The sequence below is a fragment of the Chrysemys picta genome, chromosome 9 (assembly GCF_011386835.1).
Source record: "Chrysemys picta bellii isolate R12L10 chromosome 9, ASM1138683v2, whole genome shotgun sequence".
Classification (NCBI taxonomy): domain Eukaryota; kingdom Metazoa; phylum Chordata; order Testudines; family Emydidae; genus Chrysemys; species Chrysemys picta.
In genome coordinates, this window is record NC_088799.1 from 66770738 (window position 1) to 66783399 (window position 12662).

At 41.8% G+C, this 12662-nt stretch overlaps 1 long non-coding RNA gene across 1 annotated transcript; it reads left to right on the plus strand.

The window, feature by feature from the left end:
* Positions 1 to 3209: 3209 nt before the first annotated feature.
* LOC135973406 (uncharacterized) lies at positions 3210 to 4725 on the plus strand. Its single transcript, XR_010590234.1, has 2 exons — positions 3210 to 3495; positions 4301 to 4725. It is a non-coding gene; the product is annotated as an uncharacterized LOC135973406 (long non-coding RNA).
* Positions 4726 to 12662: the final 7937 nt, after the last annotated feature.

Here is a 12662-nt window from a genome sequence, read left to right on the forward strand (position 1 = left end):
CCTTATCAGCTGGGCTCCATCATAAATCAGCCTTCCCAGTCCTGACTCTCCATCAGGTGCAGCCTAAGAGGTTAATTAACCTAATTTAACCTGCTCTGTCTTGCAGGGTAATTCAGCATTATTATACCATTTGATAAGCTGGGTCAACTGAGGCATAGAGAGGTGAAATAACTTGCTTAAGGCCATGCAGCCATGTCAAGGCTGAGATTGGAATTCAGGATTTCTGACTCCCAGTCCTCTACTTTAACTCCACTTTTTCCCAACTCAGTGCTATGGTTGTTTATTTCAAGGTGCTAGGCAGCATTAATACAGTTCTTTAACATTGGTCTTCTCTTGACAGATGATGGCCCAGTGACTCTGGAGCTGCACAGATGATGCTAGTGCTTGTTCCTTTTAGGCATAGATTGATAAAAACCTAATTCAAAGCTTACTGAAGTCCACGGAAAGACTCCACTGAGGCTTTGGATCAGGCCCATAAAGAAAACCTTGTAGTGTCCATGAGATTGGGATACCTCTCTGGTGTAGCTTGGTGTGATGGAATGCATTCCTGTATTCACACCCTACACACTATTGTAATAATCTTTGTACAAGATATGCCTTGTGAAGTATCTGAAAACTCATAACTTGCTGATCAGTAATATCATGGTAAAATGTGTGTAGCAGCATTGTGTAAAGTTGTAAAATTCCTCTGTATGATTTTAAAATCCAGGGTCAGACTCACGTAGCACAAAACTGGTCAAACAAACAGACCTATCATGTTTTACTTTGCATTTAAGCAGTAAACAGAGTCATCAAGTGGGAAGGGAGAAAACAAAGGAAGCTCACACAGGTGAAAAAAAGCAGCAGGGAACATCCTTCCACCCAGACTCTTTGTCTCCTGGTTCTCAGCTGGAAATACTTTTCAAGAGGGGGAATGAAACTATAAAAAGGAGGGGTAGACACCCCCCAAAAAAATCTTTTCTCTCTCCCTTTTTATCTCACTCTTTGTACCTTAGAAGACAAAAGAAACCACTTCTGACTGTGTTGCCTATGCTTATTCTCTCTTAAAATCTATCTCTTTGTACTTAATAAACTTGTTTTATTTAATCCACTTTGTTTAAACTGGAGTATCCAGGTAACTCCATTTCAAGTGGGAAGTTGCATATTATTCCCTTAAAGGACTAATGGATTTAATATATTTGGACTGTTCAGAAGAGGGCTGGGCAGTACAAGACATACATTTGTGATGGGTTGGATAACAGAAACCCCCTTGGGGCTGCCAAGTGATGTGCCAAGACTACTTTTGCCCCTGCTTTCTTGCCCTGGCAGCTTGGGACTTCGGTGCCCTGCCTGGTTTGAGCCAGACCCACTAGCCGGCTGCAAACCCAGACCCAGGTCTGAACCATGTCCCCTAACAGCTGTTTCCCTGCCAGCTTGGGACTCCAGCACCCTGTCTTGTTGAGCCAGACACGCCAGTCTGCTCCAACACAGACCCAGGGTCTGAACCACATGCCCCAAAGCTGCAGACTTAACTGAAAGCAGTTTAAGAAGTGTTCCTGTCTTTAACACTCAGATGCCCAACTCGATGCAAACCCCAAATAAATCCTTTTTACCCTGTATAAAGCTTATACAGGGTAAACTCATAAATTGTTCACCCTCTATAACACTGATAGAGAGATATGCACAGCTGTTTGCCACCCCCCCCCCAGGTATTAATACATATTCTGGATTAATTAATAAGTAAAAAGTGATTTTATTAAATACAGAAAGTAGGATTTATGTGGTTCCAAGTAGTAACAGAAAGAACAAAGTGAATTACCAAACAAAATAAAATAAAACATGCAAGTCTAAGCCTAGTACAGTAATAAAACTGAATACAGATACAATCTCACCCTCAGAGATGTTTCAATAAGTTTATTTCACAGACTGGATGCCTTCCTAGTTTGGGCACAATCCTTTCCCCTGGTACAGCCCTTGTTGCAGCTCAGGTGGTAGCTAGGGGATTTCTCATGATGGCCACCCATTTATTTTGTTCCACCCACTTATATATCTTTTGCATAAGGTGGGAATCCTTTGTCCCTCTGGGTTCTCACCCCTCCTTCTAAATGGAAAAGCACCAGGTTAAAGATGGATTCCAGTTCAGGTGACATGATCACATGTCACTTTAAGACTTCATTACCCACTTGCCAGCAGACAGGTGTACAGGAAGACTTACAAGTAAAACAGAGCCATCTACAGTCAATTGTCCTGGTTAATGGGAGCCATTAAGATTCCAAACCGCCATTAATGGCCCACACTTTGCATAACTACAATAGGACCTCAGAGTTATATTTCATATTTCTAGTTTCAGATACAAGAGTGATACATTTATACAAATAGGATGACCACACTCAATAGATTATAAGATTTGTTATGATACCTTACAAGAGACCTTTTGCATGAAGCATATTCCAGTTACATTATATTCACACTCATTAGCATATTTTTATAAAATCATATAGACTGCAACGTCACAACATTTCTGGGAGAAAATCTGGGACTATTGAGAGCCAGTGTCTGACTGGCAGGATGCAGTCACTCAAAGACATCTGAGAATGAATTAGCATGCTGGCAAGCTGTTTGTGAGTGGTCCTTGTTGGCATTGCAGTAGGCACTCCAGTTTGCAGGACAAGGGTGACACAGCCCCAACTGGTCTGGATCGCACCCCAGTAAGTCACACCTGGGGCCAGATTTTTAAAGGTGCCTAATCAGGCACCTAGTGTGATTTTTCAAAAGCACCTTGGTGCCTAACTCAAATTGACTGTTTTCTTTAGGGCCCTGCATCTCAAGGCACCTATGGATCTTTAAAAATCCGGCCTTTGGACTAGATCTCTCCTTGGTGATCTGCCCCTGTGTTTATCCTATTTGACTTTGAGGAGGCTTGGAACTTGCTATACATTAGTGGTCAAAAGTGGTGAGTCAGGGAAAAGAAACTTCAACCAATTTGAGAACAAAATGGCTGGAAAATTGAAATGACAAAGTAGCATTAGTAGCTTGTTCCAAAATTAGCAACATGTGCTGTTTTGATCTGAATAAAGACATACACAGGTTTTTATCACATTCAAAATAAAACCTTTTTACTTCCTTAGATTCAGCACATCACAAGCAGCTTAGAACCACTCTGACTGCAGTTAATGATAATTAACAGTTACATAATATATGGCTGGATCCATGAGCGTGGCACAGAATCTTGTCCTATGTAGACAGTGCAGTAATTCGAGTAGACCTAGGGTAGTGAAATGAGGTATCCAAGGGTTGGAGTAGCACAGAAAAGGAGGAGGAGCTCGCCAACTTTGGAATCAGTTATCATGATGATTCACAGTGTCACATGGTGATACAAAATTGTGCCAAGCTGGACTGCAGCAAAAAGGAAAGGAAGAAGAGAGTTACTCAAATGAAGCCCATTTCTCCAAGTCTCAGGGATTTCTGGAGAGGGACAAGATAGTGGTAGTGCTATTTCAGACTTGCTGGTGACAGGTGGGTAAAAGCTTCTTAAGGTTTTTTGATGGGAAGTTGATGAAAACAAAACCATGAAACTGTAAAGTGTGTATAGTTGGGGGCAGGGAGGGAAAGCTCTGTATTCCACAGGCTTGAAGACATAGCTATAGCTGATGAGATGCAAAAAGAGCCATTTAAAACCATATCTTTGTAGCTTCCCACTCCCAGCCTGCTTATTAATGTAATTAGGGCAATTTCTGATCCTCTTCCTGATGAGCTCCTCATGAGACAGCACCTTCTGTCTGTGATGGACAAGGGTAAGATAAATTCCCCCCTCCCCCATCTCTGTCTTGCTTCTCTTTCTAACTCACTAGCTAATGTTTGAAAGTGACTTGGAATTATTAAGCCCTATACAAGTGCTAAGGATTATTAATTATCTTGTTATGTTTTCTGACTCGTCTCCATTTTTCTCCTCTGCTTCCTTTCTCTCTTGTTTCTTCCCTCTCACCTCTATTTCTTGCTTCCCCACAGACTTCCAATGCCACTGCCTTCCTCTCTGTATGTATCCATGGCTCTCCTCTTCCTTCTGTCCTGATTTACTTACTGTCTCTTTTCTCTGCCAAGTCTCCTCTTACTTGACAGTTTCTACTTCCTTCTCTGCTCCAATCCTTGCTTGGTTCTTTCTGCTTCTCCTCTGCTTCCTCACTTCTCCAAGATTTATATCCACAATGTGGGAGCTCCGCATATCCAGTGGGCCTATTACCTCTTGCCATGAGGACAAGAATCTGTCATCTGTTTCTTCTAGATCCCCATGCATTTGCTTTTTGTTGACTATTTCTTCCAGATCCCTAAGTGCATTATAGAGTGGTGCAGCTTCTGCCTGGAGGGAGGACACAGAGCTCCAGAAACTCCTTTTCGGGGCAGCTAGGATCCTAGTAGCTTCTCCTGCCTCACACATTTAGTATCTCCGTGGTGTTATTGTACCATCATCTCTCCAGGCTGAGCACTAGATGAAAATGCGTTCCTGGTGGCAATGAAGAGGGACAGCCGCAAGAGTGCTATAGTGCCTACATCTTTGGGGCACAAGTCAAGCCTTTCTTGGTATTGATTGAGCGAATGAGGAGAGAGATCTGTTTCTGAATGGCCGTCTGTCATTTAACAATCTCCTTGGAAATTTTGACAAATGATTCTGGTGCTAACTGCTGAAATTCCTACATCAATTCAGTAGAAAATGGGCACTTACTAAATAAATGTCAAATCACCCCCCTATCTGCATATGTGCCAGTCTTCTATAGACAAAGAGCATTGGTAATTGACAGGAAAGTAAGACATTAAAATTCAAAAAGAAACAAAAACCCCCTTTCCCTTGGCCCTTTGATTCCTTCCCAGTACAGCTGAAGCGTGACAATGCAGAACTTTCATTTAAAAACAACAGCACAAAATATCCTTTTTCAAAATTTCATACATTCTGCTTCTGAGTGTTGTGGAGTTGTACTGACTTTGTGGAGTCATTGCAGCTGCTTGTAAATGATGTATGAAAAGAAAAATTCCTGTCCTTCCAGTGCACTGAGAGAATTCTGTAATCCCTGCTATGCTGCTTGCTTATATTAAACTCAAACACAGCCAGGAAAGAGCTTGAATGCAAAGATTATTAGCTTTCCCCCCACCCAATTACATCTTTTGCTACTTTAGAGGAGATGTATTTGTCTCTCCAGGAGTCTCCTTATCTCCCTCCACCCTAGCTGTAGGATTTGGACAGGAAATATACTGTATTTATTTGTTTTAAAGAAAAGTTTTACGACTATTTTTTACAAGGGTTGGGTGGGGTTCTCTCTGCCCAATAACACAGGCAAGATTTCCTCTGAGTACCAATCCCACTGTCAGAATGGTTTCTGGAACAATTGCAATATCACAGAAAGATAGTATGACAGTGACCAGGAGCCTAGTTGAGCTGTGTCCCAATTTGAAGTTCAACCCCTCCTAGTTTGGTGGCAAGCACAAACTATTCAAACTTGGCACTTGGTGACTAAGTAGTTAGAATAGTGCACTCTGTATCTATGTGATCTCTTAGTTATTATTATTTTTTTAATCCTGTGTTCTATCATAATAGCACCCAAACACTGTAGTTACACTGTGGTGGGCTACATTGCTTTTAGACTATTATAGTAGCAATTCTTTAAATGTGGATAAGGTAGGTACCCCATGCTGCTTGCATATTTTTAATCCTGGGGTTAAATTATGACTGATGACATCTATGGGAGTTTTGCTACTGAGTTCAATAGGGCCAGGATTTTATTCCTGGTCTTTTCTCCACCATACTTTTGGTCTAGGCAGCTATACTTCTCAGCAGTTAATCTTCTTTAGAATACTGCCTGTTAATTAACAAGCACCAACGTTGCATAAAATACTTTGTTCAATTCACAGTCATGCATAAAGGGGAGTTGAGTGTGGAACAAAAAACTGCTCTCTTTTATAAGTCACCAAACCATTCATGGATTCTTGGTTCATGGGCCCTGTGCTACCAGCTCTAATATGCTGTACCAACACAGATACATATAAATAAATTACCTTATTTCTTCCATGGGGATAACATGTTGACTCTTAACTCTATAATTAGGGGATGGATTAGGTGAGTTAGTCAGAAAAAAAGTATCCTGGCCCCAGTTGAAGTGAGATGGAAGGAAATGATGGACTAGCAGCCCTCCTGCTATAGAAAGGGATGGATTTTAAAAGCTCTCAGAAGCTGTATTCTTAAATCTCTAAACAGGTTCAGAATGCCCATGTCCAGGAACCTTGTGCCCGTGAGGTATACTTTGTATTTCTGCACACAAAAACACTAAAAGGAAAGAGAAGTCTGGGACATCTTCCTCTGGGCCATCGGCATTAGACTACTGCAGTAGTTCCCAAACTTGTTCCACTGCTTATGCAGGGAAAGCCCCTGGCGGGCTGGGCCGGTTTGTGTACCTGCCACGTCTGCAGGTTCGGCCGATCACGGCTCCCAGTGGCCATGGTTCACTGCTCCAGGCCAATGGGAGCTGCTGTAAGTGGTGGCTAATACGTCCCTCGGCCCACGCCGCTTCCAGCAGCTCCCATTGGCCTGGAGCAGTGAACAGGGCTACATTATGCTAGAAGCTGTCTAAACAGTCCCTGCTCTGGAAAGCGGCTGGTCTGCATCACAACCCAAGTTCGAGTTTAGCCAGGTCTGTAGTGACTAAAAGCTGTCACCATCTCTTTACCTGTTCATGGGCCACTGTGAAGTGAGTCCAAGTACCATAACAGCTCAAAAAAACCACCACCCAAACTAGCTCTAATTGGCTATGGCCCTTCTTTGCTTCCCAAAGCTTGTAGGGCTGCTCTAAATCACACTAGGGGCTGGGCAGGCCTCTCGGCACAGCCTCAGAATATAGGGAGAGGAGAGTCATTCCCCATCCCTGCCGTGAGCACTGGAATGCAGTAACTGAGAATCAGGCCCTGGTGGGCTTGTCGTCCCTAAGGAAAAGGTGCATTTTAAACATGTCAACTAACATATTAACCAACATGTATTAAAGCCCTGGTGTAGACATTATGAGGCTTCCAACCCACCAGGATTGTCCTGCAGTCTCCAGGAATCATAGAATCACAGGGACTGCCAGGTCATCTAGACTCACTCTCTGCCAAGATGAAGGATTTGTTGTGTCTAAACCATCCAAGACAGATAAGATCAATCTTTAATTAAAGATTATGTCATGTGATGAAACCTCCAGGAATACGTCCAACTAAAAGTGGTAACCCTAATAGACAAGGCAAGTTGTAGGTGTAACATGGGTTAGCTGTTTCGGTAAACACCAAGTAAATCCTGTTGATAAACAGCAGACTTGGGTCTGCACTGCTGTCTGTCCAGCATCTTTCACAGGAACTAAATTACCTTCAAAATTGGAAATGAAGGGATTGCAGCTGGCTCTAGAGCAGGCCGTCTGGTCTGCTGAATGAACAACTCTTGGCAAGTTGTGACAGTTTGTAGTTACATTTTTTTAACTGAAGCAGCCAATTCTCAAAAAAACCTCACCCTGTAACATTCCTGATACCAGTCGGAGAGATTTTCTGTATTAAACAGAGTACATGCTTTACAACCCATTTGTCTCTATTCGCACACAAGGGGTCTAGCACCACTGAAGGCTTGAACCTCCAAGGCTCCTAACAAGGTAAGGTGCTAAGAGAGACAGGCATTCTGGGTAAAGGTCAGGAAATTGCTCTCGGTTTGTGAGAGTGAATTAACCATGCGACAGTGCTGGGTAAATAGCTTGTTGTTTGAGTTTCTCTGTGCTTATTTGCAGTGTGACACATTTGATCTTTGTACAGTCATCACACACAAATGTGTACAACACTCTCTGTTTACAGAGCCAAACCTAGGTGTTAAAGAGAAATACAGACAAATTAACAGTGCCAGATTAGTCAAGGGCTAGAGTCAGACCTTTCCATGCTGTAGCCTTAGGCAGCAATCTCTCATTCCCAACTTTAACTTCATCCCACACAAGCCTGAAATCACTGTGGTCCAATGGTTAGTGCACAGGACAGAAAGGCAGGATTTCAAGGACTTGGCCAAGAGAGACTAAAGAGAGGCCAGGTACAGAACCAGTTTAAATAAATGTATTATACACAGAAAACATGCATGAAGAGATTGATAACTCAGAAATGGTATAACTTCAAGCTGCTAGTCAGAAGGTTTTGCTCTTGGCTCCATCACTCATCTATTGTGTGATTTTTTTTCAGCAAGTCACTCACTACAATTCCATATGCCTCATTTTCCTGATCTAAAAAGTCTCCTCAGGTTTCGGATACTGTTTGGCTGTGGTGGTCTTGTAAATCATGCACATAATCTGACTCCTGAAACCTAGTCTCAGCATGGTAACATGCCAGATTCCTGTTATTGCTCTAGGACAACAGTTACTCATCTTACCTAAAGAATCAGGAACCTATGAGAGAAGGTAATTTGTCTGACACTTGTAGGGAGAAGCCAGGAAGGGCTACTTTAGATTGCATATACTGCAGGGAGTTATGGAGCAGACAGGAAAATATACAACATAACCCTATATCTGAGGTAGAACGCCATACTGTTTGCTATTGCCAGCATACACAAGGTATATACATTTCAGATATTTTAAAAGTAGAATAGATGAAGCACTAAAGCAGATGGCAGCTGTCTGATATAGTAGTGAAGGTTGGAAAAATCGGATTTTAGATATAAAATATTCAAGACACATAGTTTTGATTTGTTGTTCTCCATTTGTGTGTGTGTGTCTGCTAGTGGAAAGGTGACTGAGATTCCCAGCATTTCCTATTCCCTTTTTACACAATTTTCTGATCAGTTCTACCAATTGTCTTCACTCTTCCTTTCAAGCCCCCCGATTGTTTTCTTATTAAAAGAAATGCCACTACATTTTCTCCAGACTTTATAGATTAAAAGAAAATAAACCCTGCCTGCAGGGCACTTTGTTTTTAATCATTCATCCTCATTTGCTTTATGTATTATGGCTGTAAGAATATTATGTAACTTTAGGTACTTATGGCAGTCATTATTACAAATTGCCTGGAACTTTTGCCCCCCAAACCCAGAATCTGTCCAATGGCAAACACTGCTGTTTAATAGAGTTGGTAGGAAAATGTTGATTGCTTTGAAACTTTGATGAAAAAGAAAAATTATGTGAAGTCTTTAGTACAATTTTCTCCATTCTCTCTCCCTATTTTCTAACGAATTCTACAGCTGGATGGGAAATATGAAAAATAACCAAATTACAAACCACAAACAAAAAAACCACAGAAAAAAACCCACTATGTTGTTCATAATAATTTTTCTTTTCTGTTTTCTTTCCATCTCTACTGTTCTGCATCTCAGTTGCTTTTCCCATTGTTAAGCAAGAGTCGATCATCAGAGCTTGCCTGGGTGCTATTCTGTACAAATCACTAGTGAGCATCTCAAAATCCTGAAGAGGATTGAGGTATATTTTTAGGATTAAACATTAGGGGGTGTTGTCTAGAGATTGAAGAAGGGGTCTGGAGCTCAAGACTCCTGGGTTCTGTTCTCAACTTTGGCACTGATTTGCTATGTAACCATTGGCAAACCATTTAACTTCCAAGCCTCAGTTTCCCCAGGGCATAATAATACCTAACTTGCAGAGGTGTTGTGAAGCTCAATATTTACAAAGCACTTTGAGATCCCTTGATCAAAGGGTTAATTCAGTGTAGGTGCTAAATTTTGTTTTTAGCAATAATCCCCTAACCTACATATCACAGGAAGAAGGAAATGACAAAATAGAGGCAGAGAAAAAAGAGAAATTAACTAATGAATGGATGTTGCCCAGTGTCACTGTGTATAAACATACTACCAGGGTTAGGTGCAGGATTCTTACCTTCTTTTGCACCTGGCTTCCATAAAAGCTATTCCTGCTGCTGCTTAGCATGATAAAAGGTATCAAAAGAGCGCAGTAGTTCAAGGCCACTGGACAGACACCAAATCAAGGTGTGATATCAACACTACTCAGCAATATGCAAGAAGAAAGAAACATTTCCCCAACTCTATTTTTAATTGTTGCTCTGCTTCCCCACAGACCACATGTTGCAGCACAAGTCTCAATTAACATCCCCAATATTACATGCCCCGCTGCACGAGTGATTTATGCCTCACGTGCCAGTAACTTCGCAGAAGGCTGGATTGGGATCTGAAATCCTCTTGGAGATTCTTCATGTGACAAAATGCCCCCCACAGGCCTTGATGTTCTTTAAATTGATGGAAGGGACCACCCAATGCTGAGATGAAACATGATATGGATAACAAAGCCAACACAAGCTCCCCTCTGCCCATGATTTCTAAACTATTCATCCTGATCTCCCTGCTGTGAAGTCCTCTCTGAGCTGGCAATTGGCACTAGCAGTTTGTCAGGATCTGTTTTTAAAAATCTTTATCCCGAGGCACTGATGCATACCAGAGCAAACCTTGTAAGTGTGGTGTATAGTATCACTGTGGTTTGACATGTTAAAACAAGCACAGTGACTCTCCTGTCACCAGTGATTTTTTTTGGGGGGGGGGGGAGGGAGGTAGGTGGGAGTTGAATTGGGAATGATACTTGATCCAGATTCAAGTACCAAACTATCCACCCATGAAACATTATTGGTTTCCCATTAGGAGAGGGGGCTGAATACTAAAAAGTGTTCCTAAACATTTTATTCCAAATAGCTCTTCAGTTCAACCAGGCCAGTTTTTATTTGCTCTTTGCAAACGTTTCCATGCACAGGTTTTTGTGCTGATCTCGATCCAGATAACCATATGCTCGAGTGAGCAAGGTATTTGTGTGCTATTCATTACAGGTGAATTTCACTTGTGCATAAGCTTAGCCCAAGGCCTTTGCCCAATTTAAATCTTCACAAATTAGGGCTCGATGTTGCATAAGCATTGCGCTGACCTTTTGCATAAGGATGAGTTTCACCCCAATTTCATTTCTACTTAAAAACGAAGCACTACATTACCATGAACCAGATCCTCAGTTGACTTAAATCAGCATAACTTCATTGATTTCAATGGCGATATGGTGATTTACACCAGTTGGGACTATAGACCCATATGTCTCAGATGACCAGTTGTGTAGTGAACAGTCAAAACAAAAGGTGCATGATCAATCCTCAGGCCGGAAATTGTTCATGCAAGTGATTCTGTGACTGCTTGTGAATGGTGAACACATTTGCAGCTCTCTGCCTTCGTTTGCGAATCATTCACAAGCAAAAAATGTGCTGGAGAATTTATTTGTGGTGCAGAACTTGAGCAGCTCTACCCATTAGCACAATGTTTTCAAACTACACGTGAAAAGGCAGTCCAAGCTATTCAGTTCCACTTTGCAAAACTCAAATATTTCTGCAAAAATGGCCAATCCTCCCCTGCCCCCATTTTTTTTCTATTTATCAACCCTGTTTGCTTCCCATGCCCTTTTAGCATATAGTGTGAAAATACAAGAAACTTGAGCCTTAAAGGCATGGTTTTCCAAACCACCTATGTTCTACAGGACCTTGTCCCCCAAGTCATACCTGTTTATCTAGCCACTCCTGGTGGGCTTGCAGTGTTCCCCGAGACTCTTTAGGCCAGCTGGGCAGCAATGCCATCTTTTCCAAATCCATGTGTCCCACAAGTCTCTTGGTATCTGGGTTTTCTCCAGCTAGCAGGCCTGAAGATCCTCTGGGACTGGCTCAGCAGGGAGTAGCAGGAACAACCAGGTTGTATCTCAGCAGGGTTGTAGAGCAGGACTGAAGGCTCTCTGTGACTGTTACACCAGGGAAATGAGGTGAGACTCAAGAGGTTTCAAGGACCTTGGGGGAAAAAAATAAGGAAAATTTTGTAGTTACATTTAAACTGGTCCCTTGAGGTGTTGGCCTTAAGGGACTTTGCCTTTAGGAAAAAAGTAGGAGTTGTACAAGGAGAGAAACCAGATTTTTGCCTTGTGTAAAACATCCCTGAGTGTTGTGGATGGGGAGATGAGGTGGGGGAGGGAGAGAGGGGTGGGTAGACTACTTGTTAAGAATCTTAAGGTTTTTGCAGGGACAATTCTTTTCAAATTCTAGAGTTTGGTTTGCTGTAAAATGAAGCAATTTGTCACTGAACTGAAGCAAAGTGCTTGTGACCTTTAGCAGAGACAAGACACACATCAAATACCAAATGTTTTTGCTGTCTTCTCCTCCCCCCTCTTTATTGTAAAAATACTACAAACCATACACAGAATAATCATTTAGAAAAAAGAAGCAGTTAGTGAGGGCTTTCTGCAAAACTGGATAGAAACCTTCATGCTAACAGCAATGTCACAAACAAGTTGCAACAACCCTGAAGTCACTTCCCTGGTATAATTTTTAGTGACATTAGAAGATCTGAACCCCAGCCTTCAGGTGGCTAAATGATGTTGCTTAGCAACACACACACACACTCTCTCTCTCTCTCTCTCTCTCTAATTCTGCACATTTGTGATTCAGGCCAATATTTCTTTCTCCTTCTCTGCTTTGTGAAGGGAACTGATTTGATGACAGGTGTACATGCTATTTGGTTTTCTTTTGAAATAATAATAATAAAAAGGGTCCACATAGGTAGGTACACAAGTACATTGTTACAGCTAAGAATGACAAAATGAAATATAGCAGCCATTTTTCTCTGGAGAAGAGATGCTTATAAATTTACTTGGTCCAAAGTATCTCTC